At 45.2% G+C, this 25,558-nt stretch overlaps 1 protein-coding gene across 6 annotated transcripts in view; it reads left to right on the plus strand.

Annotated features, from left to right (window-relative positions):
• SIPA1L2 (signal induced proliferation associated 1 like 2) overlaps positions 1 to 25,558 on the plus strand; it is a 206,995-nt gene that overhangs the window by 72,133 nt on the left and 109,304 nt on the right. The window contains exon 3 of one of the 6 annotated variants that reach the window (XM_081038989.1): positions 18,449 to 18,557. The exons of the other annotated variants lie outside the window; for them this stretch is intronic. The gene's annotated coding sequence lies outside the window, so the exon portion shown is untranslated. The remainder of the gene's footprint in view (positions 1 to 18,448; positions 18,558 to 25,558) is intronic. 6 annotated transcript variants of the gene reach the window in all.

Consider the following 25,558-nt stretch of genomic DNA (forward strand, 5'->3'; position numbering starts at 1 on the left):
ATACGTAGAAAGGGAGAGATTTCAGGCCCAGCTGAAGACCTACCCGTCTTTCCTGGCCCCATTTGCTTTCTGTTTATCTGTAGGCTCAGGGGTCCTGTGCATGCCCCCCCCTTTCACAGAGTGGTCATGGAGACAGCTTGTTGCGAGGGTCCTGGAAACGGGGCTTCTGACTTTGTTAATGTGATGTTCTTTCACAGTCTCTTTATTAAATTATCAATAAAAAAACATCGAACAAGCAGATAATGTTGATGGGGGACAAAGTTTACATTTAACTGAACACTTTTATTGTGTAAGAGTTATTGTGTTACTTATGATCTTAACTCAGAGATGCAGATATTGGCAAGAAAATAATGTAGGACTTGTTCAGTATCAATAAATCTGACGTTTTAGGAGGAAAAAAATCAATATTACATCTCATTTGTTAAAGAAAGCATTTTTGGTACTTGGACCTTAGAATGTGGGAAACCCTTAGAACTTATTGTTAAGGTTTTACATCTTCCTTATTTTCAAATGTATTTTTGGTAAGTCTGTCTAGTGCACTCTATACCTATTGTTGAAAACTATAAATTATTAGTAAGTAGCAAGCCCAGCGCTAAACTCTTAAGAAGTTGGTGTGATGTCCGACCCCAGTGGCTGCTCTTAGTGTTAACGCCAGGTGCCTGGTGAAAGCCACGACTGTTGCTGGAACATTTGGGTCAGATTTAAAATTTTATCGCTGTCTGACACCAAGAGAACCCCTGCCCTTCCTGCCCTTCCCTCTTTCCCCTGCCTCCCTCCCTCCTTTCCTCCCCCTCCTTTGCCCAAGTTCTTCCTTTGTGCTGTGCAGTTTCTCTGGCATTTCCCTGTTTTCCCCTCAGTTCCTTGTCCTGATCTTTCTGTCCTTTCTTCCTTTTCGCTCCCCTCCTCCAGCCCCCCACAACACTTCTGTAAGCTTCCAGAGACACCTGGCTGGCCTCGACCTCCTACTTCCTTTCCTAAGTCACAGCGTTTCTGTCCTGGTTGGGAGCACTGGCGCCTGGGGAGGCCGCACACGGCGTGGGCACAGGCCCCCCGGAATGCCCATCCCAGTTGGAAAGTGCCATTTCCTGGCCAGAACTTTCATAACCGGTGCTTTAGATTTGACCTTCTGACTTGGAGAGAAAAGAGCCCGGCGCATGGGACACAGCGCAGGCCTTGGCACTGGGCTGCAACTTCCTGGACGGGGGTGTGCGTCATGCCCGCTCACCTTCCACGTGACCTCCTCTTCAGTCTGCTCAGAGCAAGAATGTGATTAATTCTTAATCAGTTAATTCAGAAACCAGTAGCGTCAAGCTCCCAGCAACCAGAGTGGGTTGCCAGGTCCTGGGGGCCTTCTGATGCAGTGCTGTCCTCAGGCTCCTGGCTGACACGTGCTGGGCCCCTGGGGCAGGTGGGAGCCCCCCAGGCTCTGCTTCTAGAAGGCTGGGAGGGGCCACAGAGCGAGGGAAGGGCGCCCGCGCAGTCCTTTCAGCTGCACTCGTGCAGATGGAACCCGAGCCTCTGCATGCTGGCCAGTCAGCCGCTGTGCACTGGATTCTGAGGTTCTGCTGTCGGGCGGGACCGTGTGATCCTGGGATCTGCTCTGGGGACACAAAAGAGACAAACGCTTCTTCCTAAAAGGTGCCGAAAGGCAAGCCTCCTCCTAGCTCTTCACCCCTCGTCGTCGTTGTACAAGTGGCTTTCAAGGCTCCCTGTGACTCGGAGGAGCTCCCGTAATTTCTGTTGGCCTTTCACCCTGTACGGGAAGAGGAAGTTACACTCAGCGGCTTAGAATATTCTGGCCTGACCTTTGATTGGATCCTAAACCAGAGATTTCTCACACGTGGGGTCCTGGGAAAGACTCATTCCTTTGAGCCCCTGGGCCTTAAGGAGGAGTCAGCTGGTGGCCACGAGCCATAGATAAGACTCCCAGATGGGACCCTTGCCCAAGATCCCCATCTGTGCACTTAGCCTGAGGAACTCGGCCCTCACTTACAGGGGCATTCATACCGTAGCTCACCTGATGGAAGCTGGAGACGCCCCTGCATGGCCTCATGTTGGCCAATCACAGGAGACCTAAAAGAGCGGCTGTCTCATCCTGGGGTCCCTGTGGGAATTGTGGGACCACTACCTGCAGCAGGGCCGAACACAGCTTTAGGACACTGAAAACTACAGAAATTAAACTTGTATTCCAGACATATTAGTCAGCTGGTCTGAGTAGGTAACAAGAGTAGAAAAAACCCATGACATTCTAGACACCTGCAGAATTAGATGCCAAGGTCAGATTTTGGTTTTCTCACTACTGAGGAGTCAGCCTGTCCACTGTCACCTTCCCCGTGCACTAGTGTCCGTAAGTCAGGGGAGTCTGAGCTCCACGCGAAACGCAGGCAACGCTGTGTACCTTCTTACGGCCACAGAGGTGCCACAGAGGTCTAGTAGTCGTTTTTCAGAGCTTCCTGGGGGTGTGTGTGTACATATACGTTTTGGGGGTATGTGTAGTAACAAAACAACAAGCATAGATTTCAAGGTTATACAGGGTAGAAATGAAGAAAATAAAACTCTTAAAACTAACACCATTTACTGGAGTGCTTCTCTTTGTCTGAATAGCCTGAAACCAGGAAGGTTAGATACCCAACTTTAGGTTATGCTGTTTGAGTGCCAGTGGGGAGGAGGTTTTAGTGGAAAGCGGCCGTGGCTTTCTGGGGAGGGAGTCAGTGCCTCACGGAGCAGCGCCCTCATGTCGATGTTTAGAAAGAATCAGACACCAACGGGTCTTGTACTGAGAGTTGTGTCGAGGTGTGACCTGACAGGGTCAGTTACTGCGCTTCTGCCCTGTGGAGAAGGAGGGAGTGCTGGTGGGTTGGGACCTGCTCGACTGTCCCGGTGCCCTCCTCTGCCGCCGGGCACACCAGAAGACAGGTGTGCTGAGCCCGTGGCAGCAGAAGCCCCCGTCCCTGCCTGACCAGCGATGGGCCAATGCTCGATGGAGACCGAGGCGCCGTGTGCCGCTGCCCTTGAAATCGCTGAGACTTTCTGTTATTTATACTTAACGGACGTTAGTGAGGGTTTGAACCTCACGTTCTGTCCCGGGAAGCAGTATAGAAGTTCCCCGGAGATGGTCGCAGAGCACTTCAATGATGGCCATTACAGAAAAGGTTGCACCCAGAATATTTTTGTCATTTTAGGATGACTTCAGTGAATAAGTCACGGAGAAGCTTAACATACCTTCTGAGAGTTAGAAATGTTACGTGGTAGGCAGGTCACCCGGAAACAAGGGCTGTTGAGCTCATTGCACAGCGGAAGTGACGGTCTGTCACCGTCCCCACTTACAGACGGGGAAACTGAGACTCACAAAGCTCCGTCAGTGAATGGAGCTGTGACTCTACCGTCTGACTGACTCCACACTGTGCTTGTTAACCATCATGCCACCGAATCTCCTGTGAAACCAGGATGGTGGGCATCACATTAGAGTTTTAGGAACTTTTAAGTGAGGCAGAGTTTGAAGTATCACTGTTGCTTCCAGTTTGGGTCTGTGGGTTTGAGTGTATTCAGATGCTCCTTGGGAGCGTCTGTCTCAGTCATGCCATGTTCTGAGTACATCTGAGGCGCGCTGGGCTAAGCTGTGGTGTTTGGTAGGTTAGGTGTCATAAATGCATTTCAACTTAATGATATTTTCCTTACTGAGTAACTTACTGTAGATGGAAGAGCATCTGTAAAGAAAGATGAATCACTGCTTTTGTTTTTTTTAAGTCATTCCAGTGTTTTGATGTTTTATTGGTTTTATTGGTCTAATTATGGACTTGTGTATAAATGAATATTTCTTAATTCTATTGGTTAAAAATGGAATTTGTTCCAAGAAATGACATTTTATAATTACAAGTTGTTTGGTACCACCAAACTAATACATAATTAATTAAATTAAATTAAATCACATTCTTTGAAACATAGACGTCTTAAGCCATTCGACTTCCAATATATTTGGACATGTGAGAAGTTGGTTTTTAATTTTCAATCTATGTCACCTCAACTATTTCTCCTATCAGTTGCCTTAAGTTGTTTTAGGCAGAAGAGCTGTGTATTGATTTCTTTTAAAGTAAAATCATTCACAGGAATATTGAAGTTATGAGGGAAGAAGGCGCTCACAGACTTAGAACTTGGAGGTTTTATCTTTTAGTTATTTTTGATAATTCTTTTTCACCAATCTGCTTACAATTTTTTATTGGTATTATGGGCTATCTTTCAGTTCAGTTAAATGGCTTGTTTATCTTGTAACCTGATTCCTCTTAGTTTGACTTTTATTTTCAGTCCCTGAGTTGTCCGGACTAGCGTCACATACTGTTTGAAGCAGAGCGAGAGGAAACTGGCTTCTCCCACACAAGACAGAAGAGGCACGGCGGGTGTTTGTTCTGGTCCCTTAGAACTAGAACATGGCCTTGAGAATTGAATCCCCGTGTTACGCTGGCTCCCCATTTTCCTGCCTTGGGTACATGGAGACCATCCCCACACCTGAGGCACGGTGTGAGGCGTCTCTGGGGACACTGCGCTGCCTTCTGCCCTTCCAGCTCCCCCCTCAGTGCTCACGTCTGTGCTGGGCTGACAGCAGGCCCAGGTCTTCCCACCAGGACCCTCCCCAGGTCCGCAGCGGCTCTGCCCAGCAGTTTGCATGTGACCTTCGTCTTGGCTGCTGTCGGATGCTGGGGTATGAATGGCAGGGAATTCTCTCCTGCTTCAGCTACAGAACATGTCCCTAAGGAGAGAGTCCCTCGAGATTCCAACATTTATAACTGACTGAACATTAAATCTCTTTTATGTGGAGTACGCCTCACTTTTCTGTTGTGATATGTATAAAATCAGTAGCCCTGATAAAAATGACTAATACAGTTTTTATTATGGATGCTTTTCAACATTTACAATGCGCACATCACAAAGTAACTTGCTAAAAGAAATGTGATTACGTGATGCAGATCCATTACGACTGGGTGTGTGTTTAATGCAAATGTAATGATGGGCTTTCAACAGCATTTGGACAGTTCCGTGGTGCTTGTCCGCGTTGGAGAGGCAAAGTGAAATGTGATGTCTTCAGATAGGTAGTGATTAATATTAGTCATATACACTAATAATAGAAACCTAGTTGAAGTTTCTGGTTTTATTTTTAGGAACCTGGGAGAAAATTGGTAACTGAAGAATAGCCACAGAAGTTTGTTTTTCATTTTGCTCAGACTAACTTCTAGACATTTGGCTCACCGGAAACTGTGACTTGGGTTTTCTAGTAAAACTGTTTTGACAATGAGGAGCATTGAAATTCTGGCTTCTCCCTGTGTCATCTGTCAGACTAAAGATGCTTTACCGTCCAACCAGGAAAGTGGGAAAATAAAGACTTATGATGGAAATGTTGATTCAATTTGAGCTGAAGCCAAACATTTACTAGGGAAAATTAGATTAAACAGTAGGTGTTTAGAGAGACTTTAAATTATGACAGCTTTAAAATAACACATGTTGCAGCTGTTTCCCAGGCTTTGAGCGTCCTCTCTGTGGCAGACTTGGACCCTAGTGCCTTGGTGTTTCAGCCATTCATAAAACAACCTGTTGTCCTTCTTTGGACTAGTGGACCCGGAGTTTACCACTTAGAGTCTGGTGATTGTATCTTATACATGAAGACACATAAATGTATCTTATGTATTACTGTAGGATCAAAACCTGATGTTGCCAGTGGAAATAATTCTGTCCTGTCGTACTGTATTATAGTGATGAGTGTAAATTGCCGTTTTAGAGTGTGAGGATAAAGCTACCAGTTACAACTGATTTATTCCATTTGTCAAAGCCTAACAGATACTCTACACAACTAATTTATTTTCATATACTTTTCAAACAGAGCGGGGCAAGTGCTTGAGTTCTGAGAAACTGGAGTCTGTGGTGTTTGGGGAGTGTGGTAAAGGGAGAATTCGTTGCATAGTGTGGTAAAGGGAGAATTCGTTGCATGGCTGGCTTTAAACGCGAGCATGGCATCTTCTAAAAGGTCCTGCCCCACAGAACTGTCTGCAAGGTGAGCAGGACCTCCTGTTGAAGACCAAGCGTCACACCGGCCCCTGGGCTCCGTGGGAGTGCTGTCTGCTGCTGCCGGAGCTCCCTTCAGATAGATGGTTGTGCAAACACTCCCCCATCCCGTGGGTCGCCTTTCCACGTTACTCTGTTGATAGGGTCCTTTGATGCACAAAAGTTTTTGATTTTGATGAAGTCCAACCTACCTGTTTTTGCTTTTGTTGCTTGTGCTTTTGGTGTCACTGCCAAATCCAGTCTCAGGAAACTTTTGTCCAGTTTTTTCTATTAATTTTACAGTTCTTCCATTTAGATCCATTTGATCTGTTTTAAGTTAATTTTTAGATATGGTGTGAGGTGAGGCCTGACTTCATTCTTTTGCACGTGGATGCCCCTGGTGCTGCACCATCTGTTGAGAAGACCGTCCTTTCCCTCCTACACAGTCTCGGCAGCCTTGTTGAACGAAGATCATTTGACCACAGGCAGGAGGGTTTATTTCTGGGCTCTCTGTTCTCATCTCTTGGTCTGTTTGTCTGTCTTTAGCTCAGTATTACACTGTTTTGGTTACTGTAGCTCTGTAGTAGGTTTGGGAATCAACACATCTGGGAGACCTCCTGCTTTGTTCTTGTTTTTAAGATTGTTTTGGCTACTTGAGGTCCCTTGAGATTGCATATGAATTTTTGGATGGGTTTTTCTGTTTTTGCAAAGCTTGCCTTTGGAAGTTTGGTGGGGATTGCATTGTATCTGTATATCGCTGTGGGTAGAACTGACATGTTAACAATACCAAGTCTTCCAGTCCATGAACATGGGATGTCTTTTCATGTATTTTGAGTCTAATACCTGTTAATATTCGGGTGTAGCCAGGCAGACCTGCTGTTGGATTCTCGCTCTGCACTTAACACATTGTTGGACATGAGATGAGTCTCTCAGGTATCTCTGAGCTGCAGTTCCCTCTTCTTTAAATGGAAGTTGTGTGACTATTACATCTTGTGTATCAGGGTCTAGCAGAGTGTATGACATCTTTTTCTTCCCTTTGTGCTTACTCTGGATATCTGTATGTGCTTTGTCCTCTGATTTAACCAATACTTTGCCTGTTTTCTCTCATAGTTTTAGAATGGCCACTGACCCCAGGGCGCCTACTCTGACTTGAAACCTTGCCGCTGCTTTCTCATTCAGTTTTCCCATCTCAGGCTCTGATGCGTGCCTCAGGGCAGTGGTCAGTGCACTCCAGCTTTCTGTAGGGACTGTCGCCCCCCCCACACACACACACTCCCAGGTCTTCCGCCTGGATGCCTGGGCCCCTGGGAGCCAGCACTGGGAGAAGTGTGTACGTAGATGAATGTACTCACAGGACCATGGGGCCGGGGGTGTGTGGGTGGCTTTAAAGGGCAACCACTAGCACTGCTTTGAGATTAATGGTTTAATTGCAGCATATGCTTGTGTAATGTATATTTTCCAACGTACTTTCCTACCCCATGGATCTCAAAGATGAATCAACACCAGAAACACCTGAGGAACTTGTTAAAAACTGTCTGGGGGCCCCACGCCCCATCTCATGAGTCAGAATTCCTGGGAGAATAGCTAAGGAATTGGTGTTTTTAACAAACTCTCCTCAGCCAATTTTCCAGCAACTGACCTGGCATTGATCCACAGACAGGCGTCTGGGAGCCCCTGACCCATCCCCTCTGCCAGTTCCGGAATCTTGTATTCAGAATCCAACGTGCGATACCTGGACGTGGCTAATGACAGATGAGGGCATCGCACCCCAATAGGCAGGGCTGGTCTGGACACCAGTCTCATCTTGTTTTCCGTGCCAGGAGCCTGCCTTCCAAAGCTGCCTTCAGCATTTCTCCCACAGGGAAAACGGCAGCCCCATTGCCTTGCTGTACATCAGTTTTTAACACAGACATGAAGTCAGGGTTTGGTTTTGCTTTGTTTTTTCCTGTATGAGGCTGGATGTTTGTTCAGATTGGATCACAGAGCAGCCACGCCGCAGAATCTTTTTTTCCAAATATAAATTCTAGTTCCCCAGACGTTGCAGTTCATTTTAACGAGTATTAGGAGATGTGCTTCATTGCAGTCCAGATGCGTGTAAACAATTTTCAATGCTCAGTTTCCTTTTCCTCCCCCACCCTCATGAAAACTGCACAAAAATGCAGGGCAAGTCAGGGTTTATCGTGCGCCCAAAGGAACTGAACACGTCCCTGAGTTTAGAGTAAGGAGTGGTCAGTGTGAGCTGCAGGCTTCGAGGTTTGGCCTGGACTGATGACGAAAACCAAAAAAGGTCTCCGAGCGTTTCTCACGTCCAGCACGTTTCTGGCATTCTGCAGACGTGATCGTATTGGACCATAGCCCCTCCTCCACCTGCAGTCTTCCCCGTCTGAGTGAGGGTCACCTTCCCTTCCTGGTAATTAGGCCAGAGACCCTGGAGTCATGCTTTACCTTTCTGATTCTCTCATCTCATCCTGCTCAACCCATTTATTCATCAGCTGATCCTGCCAGTTCCACCTTTTTGTCCAGATCCAGGATATGTCCATTCTCACCACCTTAGCACCACCTGCCAGTTCAAACCCCGTCACCCCCTCTGGCCTGGAGTATTGCCATGGTCTTTCCACTGTTCCGCTTTCCACCAGGGCCTGTTCTTACTGATCTTACGGCAACAGGCAAGGTGGCTGCTAAACCCTGGGTCAGGTCTCCTCAGTCCTTTGCTCAGAACCTCCCGGAACAAAAGCTCTTCATGATCTGGCCCTGCTTTTTCCAACCTGTTTCTCAGTGTTCTCACTGTTCTTTGAATGTGCCGGGCCTGCTCCCCAATCCAGTTCTGCTGTCCCTGACGGGACCCCTTCTCCCTCCTGCCTACCTGTGTGGCTCAGGCCCTGCTCCTTCTCTGGAGGTCTCCTGGTAGCCCCGACCCCTGCTCACATCTGAATGTCCTGCCTCCTGTATCCTGTCCCTATAAGGCACTTGCCTGGACAGGTGATGTAATTATTTGTCCCTCTTCATTATGTGACTTCTTCCACCAGAATACACATTCTGTGAATGTGTATGACCTTTTCTCGTTTGCTCGCTGTGTGCCCTCAGTCCTAGAATAGTGCCTGGAAAGTAGTAGGTACTCAGTGGGTGTCTGCCTGCTGTGCACACACATGAAAACCTGTCTTACACATGCTGGCACTGAGATTCCAGGGGAAACACAGTGACTAAACGACTAAAGCAGGATTTGAACTTAGGTCTGATGTCAGTGTCTGTGCTTTTAACAGAGGCGTTGTAATTATGGCATGGAAAGGACATTTGGGGGGGGCAAAGGGGGCTGGGGGACTCCAGGAAGAAAGTCACAGAGGTGGGGATGGGTCTGGTGTATTTGGGAGTCAGCGAGCACGTTTTAAGGGAGGTCTTGGTAGAATGGAACTAAACAAGGGCCCTAAATGCCATATTGGGGGTTTGAGAAGTTTTACTTTAAATTGGGAATAACAGTAATTCCTACCACATACGATTATTGGAGTTAATAGTTGAAAGTACTTAGAAAGTGTCTGATACCTAGAAAAATGCGCATTAATTGTTCAATTTGCAGTATATTTTGACAGCACAGCAAATCCAGGCTACTGTTACCAGAATAGAAATTTCTAGTGTTTTGGACTCATGTAAATGGTTTCTAGAGCATTCCCAATTTCAGATTTCATTTATTTTCTTTAAAACTAAGTAAAAGACATTGTGAGTCAATAAATTGCCTGGCATCCAGATGTTTAATGTGAGTGGGAGGTATTTCAGTACCTGGGAAGGACAAATGGAGGATTTTAGAATCGTGCATTTACTTCACTTCAGTTTGCATTTTTAGTTGTGTTTAAGTAGCTTCAAATCGTAGTTGTGGAGGAGGGTCACCTTTTAAAGCTGTAGGTCCTGGGGCTCACTCCAGGCCCTCAGAACCAGAATCTCAGGGCTAAGCCCAAGAATCGAGGTATAAATATCTTTTAGGTAATTTTGAAAACTGGAGACCACTGGTCAAAACCTCCCCAGACTTATTTTTAGAGAGAAGGAGCGTTTGTCTCTTTGCTCAGAAGTAAGAGACCTTTCTAGTTGTGTTCCATCTTCATGGAGGGATTCAGGCCTGTACTGAAAGAGAGAATCTGGGGCCGAGATACGAAGGGAACTGTAAATGCAGATAGAACAAAGGGAAGGTTTCCCTCCCCAGGCCGCAGGAGAGTTGTGGTTCAACAGGAGAGGATACAGGAAAAGCAGGTTGGTCCACGTCATGACAGAGGGCCAGGAGTTATGCTTTAATCACCGGTGAGGGCTGGGAACCAGCACTTCTGTCCCAAATCCCCAGGGTTGGTGGTGAAATGAGGCTTCATGTTGCTTTGACACACTGCCCTGCAGTGGCCCGACGCCTCGCCCTGGCGAGTAGAAAGCAGCCCTCCTGTGGCCGGCGCTTGCCTTCTGTTCGCCAAAGTTGGCAACACTTTTTTTCTTTTCCCCATGAGAATAAAAGTAAAATTTGCAGCTCTTTACTCCTTGTAAAGGAGCAAGGGAAGGGGGTTGTGATGTCTACTCACCATTCTGTCGTCATTTCCCTTTCGCTGTTCGTCCTATAGATGTGTGGGCTTCTGACCTTAGAGTATGGAAGGGAAGGGCCACATCTCTGAACATTGGTTAGCTCCCATGAGCCAAGACCACCGCAGGAAACCCTTGAGGGGACGTTCCTTTGGACGAGTGGCACTTGGCACTCCAGAGCCCTTGGCCATCAAGCTCGCTTTGCTTGAAAGTGTCTGTGGTCTCCTTTAAGCCCAGAGCCATGGCGTGTCCATCCTGCAGCCAGCTTGGCGCTCGGTAGGTACGTAGAGGGAGGGAGGAAGGTAAGTGCTTGTTATGTGGGTCGATCTGACTTAGGGAGTGTTTGGGGACCTCAGTGAAATCCCTGTTGCTCCTAACTTGTCATGTGACCTTAGGCAACGCTCTCAACTTCTGGGCTTATAAAGTGAGGATGTCAGAATGGATTACCCTTCTCCCTTCAGATCTAGGGTTACGCTTGTGAGTCAGTGGGTGATTAATACTCCAAAGGCCAGACAGTACTCTCTGGCACAAGGAAAGCAAGACAGTGTCTTTGCGGCAAAAGCAAAGCGTCAGTCAAAATGCTGTTGTCAGTGGTGTGGAGGTTTTGCGGTTACCGTCCGGCGGGGTTCTGGCTGCGGCTGTGTGCAGTCTGCCCCGCCAGTCAAACGGGCTGTTTGTGTCACTACAGGAGCCACCCAGGCTCCCAGTACTTGATTATGAGCTGGGCCCGTGCGGAGATCTTGGGCACGCCAGGCTGGACAAGCTGCCGCCTTCTTCACAGCCCACATCCAGACACCCTCAGTGTGGTTCTCAGAGGGGCCGAGGGGGGCTGCGCCAAATGAAGGCGGCCCAGTGCACGGACCTCCCACGTGGACGCCTAGGCTCCTTCACACCCAGTGACCCTGCTCTCTGCTGACCGTCACCTTCAGACTGGCCACCCTCTAGAGGGGGGCGCAGGCCTTAGAGCGTCCTCTGCTGAGCCCCCCTTCCTTCCCATGTGTGTGCTCACCTCTGCCTTCCTCCAAAACTGCCTTTCCTTAGGCCTCATAACAGTGAGACAGGTATTTTTCTTTTTGCTTAAATTAGCAAGTTTGGATTAGGTTGGCTTGTTTGGGAATGACAAAGTCAGTCATTTTGTTTTTATTCCTAATGGTTAAAGGCCCTGTGTAAGTGTGGGAAGCGACCAGTTATAGTAGAAAGAACAAGGCAGCCTGGGTTCTAGTTCTGTCTTTTCACTTACAGTGATTTGATCGAAGGCAAACCACTTCTTAACTTAGACTCTAAGGTTTTTTTCCTCACCTGCTAAATGGGAGAGCAGTCTCTTTTGTCTTTTCAGACGTTTTCCTGGAATCAAATCAGCATAAAGAGTTTGGGAAATGGTAAGTCCCTAAATCAGTGCACTATACAAATGTTAGCATTTTATGATAAAGGATACATTATCAGTCAAACAAGTACTTTGGGTTTACCCATGACTTTTAGGAAGCTGGTGGGACAGTCTACTTACGGGAGGTCAGTTTTCCGTGGTTAATATTCTTTTTAATCATAACTACAGTTTCTACATCTCTCTCTTTTCATTAACCCAGAAGTTCAAAGAAAGTCATGATTTCCCGTGACCATCATTTGTATAAGGAACTAAGGTTCTTAGTGGTTTTTGTTGCTGTTATTTTAATAAAATAGTATCTATTGTATTAAGTGGTCATTTTTCACTTTTTTTCTTCAGATAAAGATCTTTGGTGTTAGGAAATTTAAAAAAAAAGTAATCAAGCCAAATTAATTAGTGTGCATTTGTAGTTGAAAGTAGTTTCATTTTCTGTTCATAAATGGCATTCAGTTCTTTTAAAATTCCAAATAAGGTCTGTTGAGTTCACTGGACTCCATTCTCTCTGACTCATGAAAGGAACTGCACCCCTGAAAGCAAATGCCTTGTCACAAGAAGCACATTCCAGAACAGTTCCTGCAGGCACCATTCTCACCTTACTCCTGAATTTGAGGCTCCCAGAAACTTCCAGAATGCTGAATTCTGTTGCCTAGCAGCTGGCGGACAGCGGGAGGACAGGTGTGGGTTGGTCACACAGTGAGAAGCACGCGTGAGGCCCCTCTGTGCCTATTCAGCTGACCTGTGTCTGTGCCCCAAGTTTCCTGTCCTTTCTTAGGACGAGCTCATTGCAAGTAGGCGCAGGGAACTTGGACAGGATGCCGTGGTGGCTGTTCAATCCAGTATTTCTCACCTTTTCTCGCCTGTTAGACATTGGTTTAGTGGTGACCCTGCCTTCTGGGAAGCTAGGTTGTCTTCTGTTTGTGACAATCCCCAGTTGGTGGCAGCCGCCCTGATCCCCCTCCAGGTTGGTCAGCCCACAACAGAGCAGCAGCCCTGGGCCCCAGGGGGACTCTCACTGTCCTCACAGCAGGGCACTGGGGGCTGCACTCCTGGTATTGGGGTCGCAGCTGCCTCCTCAGTGGAGGATGTGAATGGCCACTCAGGGCTTCTGTCTCGGGTTGGGGGCCTGCAGGGTCAGGCCCACCTTTCAGAACCAGCTTGACCTCAGCGTTGTCAGGTCAGGGCTTTAGGCTTGGGAGCAGGTTCTGGAATGGGACGAAATCCCTGGCAGTGGGCTACGAGTCCCCGAAGCAGTGCTGTCCCGTATGGCACGCTGTCAAGGGCGCTGGGTAGGCACTGCCGGGCTGTCCATCCCCGTGAGGATGGCGAGTGAGGGACAAGCCTGGGGCCAGGGGCGCAGGCCTACTGGTCCTGCAGCTCGGTCCACTTTCTCTGGCTTGCAGCACAGGTGGCACCAGAGTGGAGGAGCTCCGGACACTTCCCAAAGGGCCCAGCGTGAAGGTCAGTCTTGAACTCGGTAGCAGCTTTTCACGAGGTAATATGTGGTAAGACTCGTGTTCTCCGAGTTTTGCCAGCACCTGGCCGTTGCTTCCTGATTCACCTGCTCTCTGGGCGTCCTCCACGTGTTAGCTTGGTGAGAGGGGAAGAACATGAGTGAAGGACTCCAGAGGTGGACGGGAACAGACCGCTTAACCATGGGCTGCCTCATTATTTGTGCGCTGGTTAGCGTCTCCGCTCGCTGATTGTGCCTTCTCGCTGCGCCCACAGCCCTGCCCTGGGCACACTTCGTCTTCCCGCTCCTGCAGGTGAAACTGTCTCGGTGAGCACGTGATCGCTGAAGGGCCACCGTTCTCCCGCCCGCCAGGGCCACACATCGCTTCAGCCCAGGCCCTTCTGCTGCGCACCACACGGCTGCCGGCTGTGTGCCCAGGCCCCCAGGATGCGCGAGGCTTGAGAGGGTCTGTGCAGATAGAAGACGTTACCGTTGTAAACAAAGTCATTTCCTGCGTGGGCAGGAAGGGCAATACTTCTCTGAATACCTGCTGTAAAAAGTGTGCTCTTTAAGTTTCTCAGCACTAGGGATTGCTCATCTGCCATTAACATCCACTTCTGTGTTCAGATATCTCCACTGTGGGACTTAAGAGGACAGAGAGGGCCTTAAAATGGTCATCTCGTTTTACGTAAATAAGAGTAACTTGTTCTGTATAATTTAAACGTGCAACGGCTTTTGGAGGATTGTTTTTCAAAATATTTTATTCATGGACTTTAAAGTGTATTTATAAATGTTTGGATTTACATGTTTATATATAGTTTTGTAATTCGGATCCTTCAGAAAAATAAAAAGAAGGCATCAAAGCATGCAGAGACTATCTGTAGCAGGTCGCCTCTACCATAATGGGGGGGGGGAGGGTATTGACAGTATTATTACGCCTGTAGATTTTTAACATAAAGTTTTACACTTGGCTCCTTTCATATAACGCATCATAAATCCCCAACATCATGCATATTCTTCAAGGAAATGTTCGGGCTGTGTAATACCCCCTTGGACCATACTTAGCAGAGGTGCTCTGTTTACCCCTGCTGGCCCCGGCTGGTAGGAATTTCACGGTTTTCATTCTTGTACCGTGTTTCCCCCAAAATAAGACCTCGCCGGACCATCAGCTCTAGTGCGTCTTTTGGAGCAAAAATTAATCTAAGAACCGGTCTTTTATTATAAGACCAGGTCTTATCTAACGTAATATAAAATAAGACCGGGTCTTGTAGTAATTTTTGCTCCAAAAGACGCACTAGAGCTGATGGTCCAGCTAGGTCTTATTGTCAGGGAAACACAGTAGTTCTGGAGTGAATATCTTTCTGTCTGTATACATTTCTCCTATTTCTTCAGTAGATTTTTGGATGTAGGAGTATTGATCAGATGATTTGCACAACTGTCATTATTGGTGTCAGCGGGAGGTGCTGTCTACGTACAGGAGCGTGTCGTCACCCAGACCCTCACACGATGGAGGGTGTACGTGTGTGCACACCCACAGATCACTTGTGTCACGCGCTGCTCGGAAGTGGCGTCCTGTTCTTTTGACTTCACCTCTCTGTTACTCGTTATGCGCGTGCCCCTCTTACCCAGCTAAGCTTCTTGGGGATTAGGAAGTTCTGTCATTCATCTTTAATGCCCCCCAGGCCCGCCGGCATCCAGTACTGCCCCAGGAGAGCTGAACGCACTTATCCACTGCAGTCACTTTGAAAAGCTTTCTTTGTACCACATAATAAAGCTGTTCAGCAAAACTCAGTATCCTGTATTTCAAATAAACATGCGAACAACGGGAAGGTAGCTCTGCGTGCGTGTGATTAATGAATGGACTTTGTTGTATGTTTGCTGCTAAAATTATGATTTTTAAAAATCAAACGCTAGGCTGTTGGATGGACTGGCAGGGCTCTTTCATGCCCTGTACGCTCAGTGGAAAGGAGGCGTCTTTAGATGGGACGGCTTTCTTTCCGTGTGGTGTTTCTCCAAAGAACATATTGAGGGGAGCTGCTGTGTTTAGTTCAGTTGCCAGAATTTTGAATGATTGTAGTTTTGTTGAGCAACGCGAGCGGATCCTTTGATTTGTGGGTACTTTCCCCGTGGATTCAGGGCTGAGCAGGCGAGTGAGAAGTGTGTGCGAGGAGTGCTTCCCTCTGGTGACAGGAGGGTCCCTAATCGTGTGTGTGGAAGGCTCTAGCCTACCTGGTTGGTATTATAAGAGGCTCAGGTTTCCTTCTTTCTCACCCAGTGTCACCAAACCTTCATTTAAAGAACAGAATGGATTCTTTTTCTGTCATTTTTTAAATGAAGTAAAACAAGTGCAGTCCAAATCGGTGGGCACTAGCTAGAAATTGTTCTTCTTTTGCTGTGTTTTCCTAAGACACAAATGCCTCAGCGTAAATTATTAATTGGCACGTCAGATGTCCTGCTGTGTCATCTGTAATTCAGGGGCCACACGGTGAAAAATGCAATAGCTAATAACCTCCTGAGGGAAGGACTTGCGGAGCTATCTCTTTTTATCTTTCTGGTTTAAAAGATTTAATGGCAACAGTCAATACCTGCAGCTGTTCTTCTGTCTCCTTGAAAAAAATTCCATGATTAAAACATTCCATTTAACAAAATGGCAAAATGGTGCTGTTTATTCTACTTTTGGCATGTAGATGGATGGTTGGATGGGGAAGTGAAAGCAACTTACTACCAGGAATTGGTTCCTATTTTGTATTGACACATAGAAAGTTAAAAACTCCAGAATAATCTCATTATAATACAATGAAGTCCCTAAAATAATTTAAAATAGAAGTTGTAGTTGGGAAGCGAGGAGACCCTGACTGCTGATTGCTTTGGGCATTTTCCTCTCCTCCTAAAAGCCTCGGTTTGCCTCTGGCGGTATCAGGTAAACTGCTGTGAATGGGTTACTGACATGCGCTGTGTTCCTGTTATTCTGCAGATCTGTTAGCCGGTAACGACATTACATTTTGTAAATGTGACTGTGCTCCTTGGAGTTAGTTATTACGTATCTTATTCAAATTGCTCTAAGTCAATTAGTTTATGAATAAACATTCATCTGTAAGTGATTTCATAAAGTCATAAATCAAAATTTTCAGCTCATATTTTTAGAGCTTTAGATGTAGGAGATGTGGAGATGAACATCCTTTGAAACCACTGTAGCAGTTTCGATGTTACAGGTAGGAACCGCGGCAGAAGGGAGCGGTAACTTAGTCGCAGCCTCCCCTCGCACGTGGCAGAGGTGGCTCTCCACCGAGTGCCCCGGTGCAAAGACGGCCTGTGCCGTCACAGACTCAGGGTTTCAAGGAGGGTCGTGGCAGGTAAGTAGGCCGGTAGGAAACTGTGCTGTAACACACGTTGTGAAAAAGGGGTGGCCTGCTATGGGGACCCAAATTAAGCTCACAGAACCAACATTAAGATTTGAGAAGGCTCCTGGAGAACCCAGTGTATGAGCTGAGGTCTGTCTGATCACAACTGTTCGCAAGGTCGGGGAAACGGGTCTTGAAGAGTCTCCGGGCGGGGCAAGCACCCTGGGCAGAGCCCCTTGCGTAAGAAGTGGAAGGGCAGCCTGCGGACCTGGTGTGGAGCTCCAGCACCTACAGAAGGGGCCGGGCAGCCACTCGTGGAGCAAATCATGAGAGTCCTGTGCTACCGTAGAGCAGCCAGGCTTTATTCTGAGGGAAATGGGGAACTACTGAGGGGTTTTGTGAAAATTTAGGAAAAATAAGATGGTGCTTCTAGCTATGGTGGTGCTGGCAGTTGAGATACAGCCAGGTCTGCATGCATTTGAGAACATTCTGAAGGTCAAGTTGCCAGGCCTCGGATTGCATGTGGTCTGTGGGGGGAAGTCAGCATGAGCCTGCAGGCAGATGGTGGTCCCGCGTCTGAGCTGGGGGAGGAGGAGCAGGTGAGGGGTGCGCAGGACGACGGAAGCCATCATAGCGCAGCCTGGTTGTGCTGGTATGAGGCACCTCCGGGCTCGTGGGAAGATGGCAGAGTCATCAGCATGGAGACAGCACAGGACACTACTAGACCTGTGCAGAATTAAAGGAGAGAGCAGCCTGGAATAAGCCCTGAGGAGCGTCAGCATTTGAACACGACCAGAGGAGGAGCCGGCAAGGAAACCAAAAAGAGAACCAAGAGTCCCGTGTTCCCTGCTGTGTCACGATCCTATGTGGGCTCAGTCAGTCAGTGCTTTGGGCTTCGTGGGTTCACAGCCATTTCAAGTTAGATGTCTGGATGTAAGTTAATCATGAGTAGCCAGCTAAGTGCCAGGCACGACTGTGGGGGCTGAGGGTATACGCCATGAGCAGAATGGGCCAGGACCCTGCTGGTGGAGCTTACGGCGGCTTCACTTAGAGGCTCGCACGCCGCCTAACAAATCTTTGATTTGGCCTCTCCACCAGCATGCGTGAGAATCCAGTAGGAGGTGGAGTCACAACAGAGGATTCTAGTGCCGACAAATCCTTCAGGCATTTCTTACTGGGGTCCCTGCTTTACTCTGATGAAAAATCCTTAAATATACCCAGGGGATCAGCTTTTGTGGCTACTTGGGAAATTCCTCCGAATGGAACGGTGTCATATTTCAAGAAATTGTCTAACACCTGAACATTCTACCAATAAAAGATTTTATTCTCCTTCACCTATGTTATAAAACCCCCAAAAGGAGAATTTTACTCTATATTCTCATGCCCCAAAATATTTATCTTTGGTACCATCCCAACATTTAATTCAAGATAAATGCCTAAGAACTAATTTTCATGTCCAAATCTACCAAAAACTTAGCAGTCAACAATATGATTATTAAATTGAAAATAATAATATCCATTTATAACCATTATTACTTAATAGCCACTTATGAAATCGTCTCCTAGCCTTGATTGCAGCAGTCTGCTACGATACAAGTTTGAGTTGATGGATTGTTTTACAGCTAGTTAGCCATGACTTCACTTAATATCGGGCTGAATGAACCTGAACTTAGTACTTTTATGGTAAATGCATTTCAGGGGATCAGAGTTTGAGCACGAACCCTCTGCAGCTCCTTCGTCGCCTTCCTGGCCACAAGTAAAAGTGGGATGATTTTATCCTCTTTATTCCCTGCCCAATTATACACGTGTAAGTATTAGAGTCAATGGAATGTGAGTATGAAAAAGAAGCATTTTTATGGTAGTTATACTTTTATTATAAATCTGCTATGTAATTTTAACATTTTTTTCCTTGAATGAGGTTCATAATTTGTGCATTTTGTGGTTATCAATCCGTTTGCTCCAGCTGCAATCCTGATCAGACTCAGTTACAACTATAATAATATTGTCTTAAAGACTCACTGATGTCTCATGGAAAACTTTGAAAAACATTCTATTGAAAGACAATTATGCTTAAATATTACGTTTTCTCCATTTGTGTTCTATCCTTTAAAAATGATTACCAAGACTATTAGCATGAGAACAGATTATTCTGCCAAGCCCTGGAATTCTTTAATTCTCCAAGTTGCCAGTGGTTGCATTACCCAGCCGTTCCTCACTCACGGTCAGCCCCGCCTACAGTGAGATCACACAGGTTCACACACTGTTTTCAGGTGTCCACAGAGTGCTAGTGACAGTTTTCACTTCTTACTGGAGAGCAAGAACCTAGAATTTGATGAAATGTAAGAAAAATTGGAAACTATGGAGTGGGGAGGACAATGTCCTTGCCATTAAAAATGAACTTAAAGGAAGAAAAGTGTAGAAACATGCTAGCAATCTGATTTAATGAACAATCATTCGAAGATGAACTCTGGTCAGTATCTACTTTTGGGGATTTGACTAGAAAGGAGGGTGTTCACACTGCTGGTTAGGCCTCACCACGAGATATTAGTCTAGTCTCTTCTTTATTTGTTTATTTTTAAAATTTCCTAGTGAATTGAATCTTTTGTCTTTCTTTTTTATTGAGGTCTAATTGACATATAACACTGTATCAGTTTCAGGTGCATAATGATTTGATATTTGTATACGTTGTGAAATCACCACAATAGGTCTAGTTAACATCTATCATCTCACATAGTTTTTTTCCTTGCGATGAGAAATTTTAAAATCTACTCTCTTAGCAACTTTCAAATATACAATAGAGTATTATAAACTGTAGTCACCGTGCTGTACATTACATGCCCAGGAATTATTTATTTTATAACTGGAAGTCTGTACCTTTTGACTCCCTTCACCCATCTTGGCCACTACCAACCCCCGCCTCTGTCAACCACCAGTTTGTTCTCTCTGAGTTCATTTTCTTTAAAGATTCTTCATATAAGTGAGATGGTGCAGTATTTGCATTTCCCTATCTGATTTATTTCACTTAGCATAATGTAGTCTATTCTCTTTATACAGTCCTCAGGGAGGAATTAAATGACTCTTCCATTTTCTTTGATGTTTAATTTTTTAAACCACACCAAGTTAGCAGTGTGAGTTCATTTAGTCATGAAGTTATTAGGCAAGTAGTAAGTTTAGGATACTCTTCAGTAGAATTAAGGTGGAGGACCAAGTGGTAAGAGGGTACCTATATGCACACGTGGGGGTCTGTATTATTTTACGCCTTCTTAATATTTCATGAAATAAATAGCACTTTTGCTGTTTGAGGAACATTACCGGCTGGTTTTTTTAGAACTTTGCATTTGCCAGTGTAAAACTATTATAGCCTTTTTGTTGTTGTTGTTTTTGTTTTTATAATCTGTTAGAATGATGAAATGAGGTAAAATCACAGAAAGGAAGAACAGCAGCAGACACGCTGCTGTTTGTCACAAAAATGTGGGGGGCCCTTAGGTTCCTGTAGCTTCATCTCTAACTGGGGCATGCCCCCCAGGTGCCCTTTGACCAGGCCCTGAGATTGTGTGGTTTCCACTTGCCATCCTGTTTTAGGGTGGTGCCATACGAGGGCTTCCATCCACATCCCCAGGAAGCTGGCATGGTGCCACCTAAAGAAAAGGGCAGCTCTGCAAACAGTCAGCTGCTTTGCCCAAGCCGGAAGGGGACAGAGGCAGGATTGGCCTTATTTCTCATCATGTTTAGGATGGACCTTTAGTGTGGCTTATTCCAGGCTAGCTCTGGATTATGCCAGAGATTATCCCAGCTCATGCTTCAGAGTTTCATTCCTCCATTGTTTTTCTTTCTGCATTTCTCCCTAGTTAGAGCTTGTACCATTCCTTCTTAAATGCTTTTAAAAGACATCGGTTTTAATTCTTTTCCACTGTACTATAGTGCTTATAAAATTGTGTGTGTTAATATTTCTAATCTTATTTAAAAACAAATGCTGTAATTGTTTTGAAGTGTTTTATTTTGATCACAGTATTAAAAACATAAGTATTTTAGTAATATTTTTAAATGGAAGGCGCTGTCTATAATGCTTCGTATTTAGTAATATTTAGGAATACTTTTCAAAGGAAAGTGCCATCCACAATTGTCATTAGAGAGATTCACAGTGGGGAGCTACAGCAAGCTGGAAAACGTGGCCACGGCATAAGGCCACAGAGAGGGATCAGCTGCAGTTCTCTTGCAATTTTAAGTGTATTAGTCAGCTAACCATGTCAAGGATTTTTTGGCTTTGAACACTTTGAATTGTTAGTGGCACACACAAAATGTGTCAAAGGATGGATAATTATAGTGTTAGAGCAGGTGTCTTGGCCAGGAGGCTCTGGATTTGAAACTGGATTCACATGCCAGAACTATAATTTTCCATCCATTCATTCTCAGGCCAGGCAGTCTGTGCCACACAGTCCAGTGCAGTGACGGCCACTGAAGTCACTGTCTTGGGTCTCTTTGAATGTTTTTAATTGGTCTGGACTACACAGAAATCTAATTCAAACTGAATACATCCAAACAGGTCATCAGTGGCTCAAGTAACTGAAAAATTCCGTGGGTAGAACTGGTTCCAGCCCACTTGGAGTCAAGAGCTCTGCCCTTAGGAATTCTTCTTTCCCTCACCTGGCTCTGCTTCCATGCTGTTGTCCCCATTCTCAGTCACCTCGGCGAGGTGACCCCAGCAGCTCCATGTTTACATTCTGCCACTGGAGCACTGCCAAGGATGGAGCCCCAGTGTTGGGATAACCCTTCCTAGAGGGCTATCATTGACCCGGCCTGGCTCTTGCTGCACCAATCACGGTGGCCGGGAGAGGCAGGTCTTGCATTGGTCAAATGGAGTCACATGTTAGGGGTGGAGTTAGCCCTCACAAATGAAATGGCTTTAGAGGTGTGGTTCCCCAGAGGAAGTCAGGATACAATTACCAAAAGAAGAGGGACTAGATCTTAGGGAAAATCAGTAGCTGTCCACTGGAGCTAATGTTCTTATCTGATACACAGAAATTAAAGTCATAACAAAGAATTCCCAGATTTATTTGGGAAAGAGTTTTGTGTGCTATAGGTTTTTGTGCTTTTTGGCATGCCTAACAATAAAATTCAGTACAAATTCATTTGTTTTTTAATTGTTTCTCTTGTTTATGTGTTAAGATAATCATCGTTATTTTTTGACAACATATTGGTGTCTTCCATTTCTTAAGAGATCTGTAGAAGAAATATTTTGTACTTTTAATAATGTCTGTTAAACAGTGATAAAGTTAGAAACACCAAGGGATGTGAGAGCTCAGAGATAGGTTTTCAGATATGAGTCTGAGCCCAGTGACCTCTGATAACTTTATGGTTAGTTTTTCCAGAATTAATTATTAAGTGTATGTGTTGTCCTTGCTGGTCCTAGTTTTAAGGTTTCTGTGTTTTACACATCTACTGGGAGGTGGCTTAAACCCAGAGCTTTCCCATGGCGTGTAGTGTGGGGTGGTGCTGGTTTGCTTGGCTGTGACAGTGGCGGGGTTGAGTCATGCGTGTCCAGAGTCTTCACTGTGACTGAACTGTGCCCGACCTGTCTGCTTTGACTGGCATATACCGTGTGACTATTGGTGTGTGCCATGACACAGAAAAGGAAGGAAGATGGGGTACATCCAAAAATGTTTAGATAGTATTTGGTCTCTTAAATAGGAGGAAAAAGGAGTTACAAAGTCATGGCTAAGATAGTTCTTGGCATTTCGTGTACACGTTGCTTGTTTTTTAGTTAGGGATTGGTTATACGTCTACTCTTTTCAGTGGTAATCAGTGTATTTAAATTTTCCATTCTTGCCTCAGTTGTGGACATTAGTGTTTTGCCAGAAAATCATTAGTTTCCTCTGTGTTTTCAATTGTTCCTCTTGTTTATGTGTTAAAATAATCCTTATTTTTTGACAACAGGTTAGTGTCTTCCATTTCTTAAGAGATCTGTGGAATAAATATTTTGTACTTTTAATAATGTCTGTTAAACAGTGATAAAGTTAGAAATGCCAAGGGATTTGTTGCCATAGAGTTGCTTGTAGTATACTTCTTTTATGCTTATAAGCTGACCCGTGAACAACATGGGTTTGAACTGTGCAGGTCCACTTACACGTGGATTTTCTTTTCAGTACATGCCTGTACTCTTTTGATCTGCGGTTGGGAGTCTGGATATGGAGGGCCGACTGCATGCATTGATCTGTGCATTTTATATCGGGGACTGAGCATTACTGGGTTTGGTATCCACAGGGGGCCCTAGAACCATTCCCCATGGATGTCAGATACCAAGGGACAGCTTAAGTTTGGGGGGAGTCAAGTTACATATGGATTTTCCTCTGTGTGTGTGGGGGGGGGGGCGACTCCAAACCTTTTCTTTGTTCGGGAGTCAACTGTATGTATTTTAATCTCTTCTGTATATGTAATCGTGTCTCCTGTCTCACTTTTAAACTTGTATGATATTAGTCTTTCTTTTCTTTCTTCAGACTTGGGAAGGAGTATATCTATTTTCTCACTTTTTAAAAAATTTCAGGTGTACAAAACAATGTAATAGTTAGACATTTATACCCCTCACAAAGTGATAACCCCCTTCCCCAATCTACTGCCCCTCTGACATCACATACAGCTGTTACATTTCCACTGTTTCTATTCCTTATGCTGTACTCCACTTCTTGTGAATATACATATACACATATATATGTATATGTATGTATATATATATGTATATATATATATATATATATATATACACATATATATAATTATAGTTGACATTCATTATTATTCAGCTTAGCTTCAGGTGTACAGTGCAGTGATCAAGCATCTACACTGTCCCTGAAGTGGTCTCCCTAATAAGACAAGGGTCCATCAGATACCCTACAAAATCTTTACATTATTGATTATTCCCTAAACTGTCTTTTGTATCCCCGTGGCAATCTTGTGGTTACTGATTATGCTTTATAATCCCTTCACCTTCTCCCTCATCCCCCCCCATCTTAAAAGCACTGCCTTTTGCATTTGTCAGTCCTTTCTACTCCCCATTCCATTCCATCTACTCCCCATTAATTTCAGTTTTCATCTTTATTCATTCCTTCTCTCCTGGTTTCTTTTGGTACATTTTGTTGTTCCTTTTCTAATTTCTTAAGGTGGTATTTGCTTCCTGATTACATTTCTAGAAACTACACAGTAGTTTGGAACTGGGTACAGGGCAAGACACGGTCCTTCCTCCTGTAACAGGATACTTACAAATGAATAGTGTATAACTAAAAATGAGTGTCCTGCTAATGCCTGTTCCGAATTCATAGAGCTGTGCCTACCCATTAGAAATAATTCTTAAGCTTTCAAGTTTAGGTGAGTGTTCTGTGCGCAGTTACCCGTGGAATATCCAGCTCGTGCAAGAGCCTAGAGCAGTAAGTCTCGTAGCATTTCAGCAGGGTGGTGGGCAAAAAGTTGTTTTCTTTCATATCTCAGAAGTCACTTTTTCAGTTCCCAGGAAAGGATTTGGTAATAGCCTAAATTGTATAGGAGATAATTATAATTCAGAATCATCTGTGATCCTTTTCAACACAGTAATTCTAAGGGAAACAGATGAGAAGCAGCCATCTCTCCTCTCTGAGAACCACGGGCAGACACTGGTCTGTCCTGTGCATGGAAGCATCTGATCACTCATCCCTTCTTTGCTTGCCACACCCTCAAAAGTCGTTATATTTCCTCAACTATGCAGCTGCCCTGGGAACAGACAGCGTGTTGTCATGCCCAGACTGACTTTATGCCCATGGGGGAAGAAGGCCGCCATAAGAAAATACCTGCTCTACCAAGAGACCACCCCATGTTTATCCCAGAGCCTTTAATAGTTCCTGTACTGCTCAGAGAGTCAGAATTTTAACATCTTCTAACTAAATTGTACTGATTTTCATGCTTTGGTGAAGGCTGAGGGAAATCAGCTATATTATATCTTTATTACCATTATTATTTTCACAAGTAGTTGTTTCCTTCTTATACCAACAAGTAAGATTCCCAGACTTCTATGAGTTGGGAAAATACATACTACCTGGAAAATATTGTTTCATTAAAGGTAGAATAAATTGATTACTTATTTGTAGTCAGAGTTGATGAAGTCAAATTTCTACCGACCACAAAGGTAAATCGTGGTGTTTTATCTCTATGCTTTCATTTGACCCTGTACATTTGTCAAGTTGCTAGAGGCATAGTGAGCTCGGAAGTTATGCTCAGTCAGACATCAGATTCTTGAGGACCCCTTCCACTTTCAGGGGCATCTCTGTGAGGTCCTATTTGATTGCAAGAGAATATTTAAAATCGCATGTGTTAACTCCTGGCATTTACCCTTTTGTTGTTGGACATTTTGAGTTTATTTTAAAAGAAAGTATAATAATACTCAAGCAGTTACATGTGCTTTATGTTACTTTTATAACTAATTGAAATGTTGCTGATTACCTAGTTTAAGCCAGGTTACGTTAGTGGATGACAGGTAAAAGGCACAGTTCTTGGCTGAGAGGAGCTTGAAGTCAGCTAGTGGAGGAGACGGATGGGTAAACCAGCAATTCAGAGTACACGGAAAGCTGCTGAGATGGGGTAGCTACAGGGGCTGCAGGAACGCAGAGGAAGCGCTCTGCTCAGATGTGGGCCGAGGGTGCAGATGTCCTGGCAGAGGTTCCTGCAGAGGGTCCCACTGGCTGTGGTGTGAACTCCAGCTAGCCAAGTAGAGCAGTAAGGAGACTGTTCCAGAGAGAAGGAGCAGTATGAACAGTGGTGCAGACACGAACCTTTATGACATTTGGG

Source organism: Rhinolophus hipposideros, assembly GCF_964194185.1.
Source record: "Rhinolophus hipposideros genome assembly, chromosome: 26".
Taxonomy (NCBI): Eukaryota; Metazoa; Chordata; class Mammalia; order Chiroptera; family Rhinolophidae; genus Rhinolophus; species Rhinolophus hipposideros.